At 57.9% G+C, this 4135-nt stretch overlaps 1 pseudogene; it reads left to right on the top strand.

Annotated features, from left to right (window-relative positions):
- The first annotated feature begins 219 nt into the window (after positions 1-219).
- The window catches only part of LOC130263101 (zinc finger protein 850-like), a 15854-nt pseudogene continuing 11938 nt past the window's right edge, over positions 220-4135 (top strand).

Genomic DNA, 4135 nt, shown 5'->3' on the forward strand with positions numbered 1-4135 from the left:
ATGCATTGAGGAGGAGGAGAACGCCGTGAGGAAGATGTCGATGTCCCGGGAGCCGCAGGCAGGTGAGGAGGAAGTCAGTGCCCCTTTTCCCCTGTGTCCCGCTCCATCTCCCAGCCCAGCACGGCCCCGGCTGCAGCACAGCCCTGGGGGGATCTCCTTGCCCTTGCCTGTGGCACGGAGGCAAATCCCATCGTGTTCTTGTCCTTCCTCCCCCAGACAAGGAGCTGAGCACGGCCAGCAGGGAGGACAAATCCCCGCGGCACAGCCTCGGGCAAGAGGCCGTTTGCAGCGGCTCCACGGCGCAGGAATGCAACGGGGAGGAAAAGCCCCGCAGATCCCGCAGCAGGAGGGGCTGCAAACGCACAGCCCGGGGATCCCAGCAGGAAAGAGCCAGCCCGGGCCGGGGAGGCGGCCGGAGCTCGGAGCTGGGGCTGCGTGAGCAGCTTCACCGTGGGGAGATGCCCCACAAGTGTTCGCAATGTGGGAAGAGCTACAGGTGGAGATCAGACCTGACCAAACACCGGAGAGTCCACACGGGGGAACGGCCCTACGAGTGTGGGGAGTGTGGGAAGAGATTCAGCCAGAGCTCACAGCTGACAGTGCACCAAAGGAGCCACACTGGAGAGAGACCCTACGAGTGTGATAAATGCAGGAAGCGGTTTCAGACCAGATCCAATCTCGTGCTGCACTATCGCATTCACAAGGATGAGAGGCCTTATGAGTGTCCTGACTGTGGGAAGGGCTTCAAGCTCAACTCACACCTTGCCGGGCACCGGCGGACCCACACTGGGGAGAGACCCTACGAGTGTGATAAATGCAGGAAGAGGTTTCAGACCAGCTCAAGTCTGCTCCTGCACTATCGCATTCACAAGGATGAGAGGCCTTATGAGTGTCCTGACTGCGGCAAAGGCTTCAAGCAAAACTCCACCCTCATCAAGCACCGGCGCATCCACACTGGGGAGAGACCCTATGAATGTGATAAATGCAGGAAGAGGTTTCCGAACAGCTTTTGTCTCCTCGAACACTATCGCACTCACACAGATGAGAGGCCTTATGAGTGTCCTGACTGCGGCAAAGGCTTCAAGCAAAACTCCACCCTCATCCAGCACCGGCGCATCCACACTGGGGAGAGACCTCACAAATGTCCCGAGTGTGGGAAGAGCTTCTCACAGAGCTGTCACTTGACCAAACACCAACGGAGTCTCCACTGAGAGAAGCCCTGCGAGTGCCCCGAGTGCGGGAAGAGCTTCGTGCGCTGCTCCAGCTCCATCCCCCAGGGCAGGATCCGCGCTGGATGATCCCCAGTGACCCCCGGTGGGCAGAGCCCCGCTGAGCCCTGGTGCCGCTGATCTGTGTTGGGAAGACACCTGGCTGGGGGCTCCACATCCTCCTGCCTCCCATCCCAGTCCAATTCCCATTCCCGCTCTCCTTCCCTCTCCCTGTCCCGTATTCTCTGCCCGGTTGTCGTTCCCATATTCCCAGTCCCATATTCCCCGTGTGTTGAGAAGGATAAGGATTTGACAGGAAGCTCTCACAGATATGTATGTACAACATTTCCATTTCCTATTCCCAATCCCATTCCCGTATTGTAATTTCCAATCTCTTTCCCATCTTCTAAATCGCCATCCCATACTCTCTCTCCAATTGCTATTTCTATATTCCCTGTCCGGTTCCCATACTCCCATTCCCTCTTCCTGTTTCCTTTCCCGTTCCCATGTCCCTGTCCCCATTCCCAGATGTGGGACTGGGGAACACAGAAGCCTCTCTGAGTCCCTTCAAGACAGGACAGAATACAAGAATTAAAAACCTTTTGAGAAATGAAACTACACTATGCCACACAGACATGAAATAGAGGTCTGTGCTTTTGTTTCTAAGTAGAAATATTAGTTTGCATAGATATGAAGTAGAAATATAAATCTTAGTCTGAAGTAAGTAACAATATGTTTGAAGTGCCTTAAAAATAAAAGCCTTAGAATCTGGCGTGAAAAATAACCTGCAGTGAGAGCTCAAGACAACAGCTCTAGAGAGAATAAAAATACAGTAAGAACTTTCCTGTATTCTTCAGATAGAACAAACAGGATCTGTGCACAAGTTTGATGTTATCTTTTGTATTACAAAATCCCAATTGTAGCAGGTTTAGGAGAAATGCTTCAGGTTCCTGTTTTTTGATCATTGGGAAATTTGTCAATAAAAATCCGTGTCTTGGAGCCAGAGCTCTCTCTCCCTCCTCTCTCGTTCCTTTCTTGTCCTCCCCCACCATCATCACCACTACCAGCACGGGAGAGAAGAAGAAGAGGAAGATGAAGAAGAAATAAGAGGAGAAGAAAGGCCAGGGAGCATCTGCCTCTGGAGACTCTGCACCAGGCCACAGCTTCGATCTCTTGCAGCAGAGAGCTGCTCCTGCTTCCATCGGGACTTTGTGGCAGGGATTGAACAGGGACTGGAGAGCCTTGGGCTCTTTGCCTTTGGAGCCTGACGTGCCTTTCCCAGAAACAACTTTACAGCAGCTGCTCTGCTCTTGGCAGATCTAAAGCCACAACCAATCCCCACAGCCGGTCCCATTCCCGTTCCCTGTCCTTATTCCCGGTTCTGCTCCTCGTCCCTGTCCCGTATTCTGGCTCTGAGTCCCGTAGTCCCGGTCCCCGTTCCCACTCCAGGTCCGGAATTGCTGCACTCAGTCCTAATTCCCTGCCCAGTCCCAATCTCGTTCCCTTTCCCCATTCCCGTTCCCATTTTCGGTATTGGTGCCAATCCTCAAATCCCGGTCCCTTTCCGAATTCCCTGTCCCACAGTCACGGTCGCTGTCCCCATTCCACTTTCCAGTGCCAATTCCCGGCGCCGGTTCTCCGTTTGTCTTCCGTATTCCCGGTTTCAATAAAGGTCTTGGTCCCATATTCCCGATCCCTGTCCCTCTTCCCACTCCCTGTCCCCATCCCAGTTCCCTGTCGCCATTCCCTTTAACTGTCCCCATTCCCGTTCCCTGTCCCCCTTCTCGCTCCCATTCCCGGTCCCCATTCCCGTTCCCTGTCCCCATTCCCGGTCCCTGTCCCCGTTCCCGGTCCCCATTCCCGTTCCCTGTCCCCATTCCCATTTCCTGTCCCCATTACCTGTCCCCATTCCCGTTCCCTGTCCCCATTCCCATTTCCTGTCCCCATTCCCGGTCCCCATTCCCTGTCCCCATTCCCGTTCCCTGTCCCCATTCCCATTTCCTGTCCCCATTCCCTGTCCCCATTCCCATTCCCTGTCCCCATTCCCGCTCCCTGTCCCCTCTCCCCGGACGCCGCCGCAATCGCTCCGTTCCCCTCACGGCGCTCACGTGACCGCGGCGACCCCGCGCCGCTCCCGCCCACCAATCCCAGCGCGCGGTCGCTCCCTGATTTGCATAACCACGCCCTCTGGCTCGGCCCAGCGCCAGCTGCGCTCATGGCCGGGCGCTCTTTGCTCCCAGTTCCCTCCCAGCGCTCCCAGTAAGAGCGGCACTGGCAGGGAAAGCGCTCCCAGTTCCTGCCCGGGGCTCTCAGCATCGCTGCCGCTGCTCTTCGTGTCATTCCCAGCGCTCCCAGTATCACTCGCAGCGCCGCGCGGGTCGCAGCCGCTGCGACCCGCCCGGGCCAGAGCGCGGCTGCTTTTGGGTGTCGGCACCTGCCCGGGCCGGGCTGGGAGCGGAGGAGGAGCGGGAGGAAGAGGAGGAGCGGGAAGAGGAGGAAGAGCAGCAGCGGCAGGAAGAGGAGGGACACGGGAGGAGCGGCAGGAAGAGGAGGAGCGATTTTGGAACCACGCGCTTCTGCCGCCCGCCCGCACAGAGCGCAGCTTCCCCCGGCGCGGTAGCATCGCCCCCCAAAAACGCACAGGTGAGCGGGGAGGGGGAGCTCGCCCCAAATCCATCGTGGGGGGCTCCGGGAGGGTTTTATTTCGAGCTTCAGGGGATATTTGGGTGTTACCGGAGCCCAAAGCCGAGACTGGAATGGCCCTGGCGGGATCTTGGCGGTGCCGCGTGGCGATCGCCCGGTAGCGGCGGGGAGGGGGCGATATCGGCTCTGGGGATCCCCGGTAGAGCCGGGGGGGAAGGCGGGAGCCCCGGAGCGGGGAGAGCGCCCAGGGGCGATCGCGGAGCCGAGGGACCCCCGGCAGCCTG

This window comes from Oenanthe melanoleuca, chromosome 25 (genome assembly GCF_029582105.1).
Source record: "Oenanthe melanoleuca isolate GR-GAL-2019-014 chromosome 25, OMel1.0, whole genome shotgun sequence".
NCBI lineage: Eukaryota > Metazoa > Chordata > Aves > Passeriformes > Muscicapidae > Oenanthe > Oenanthe melanoleuca.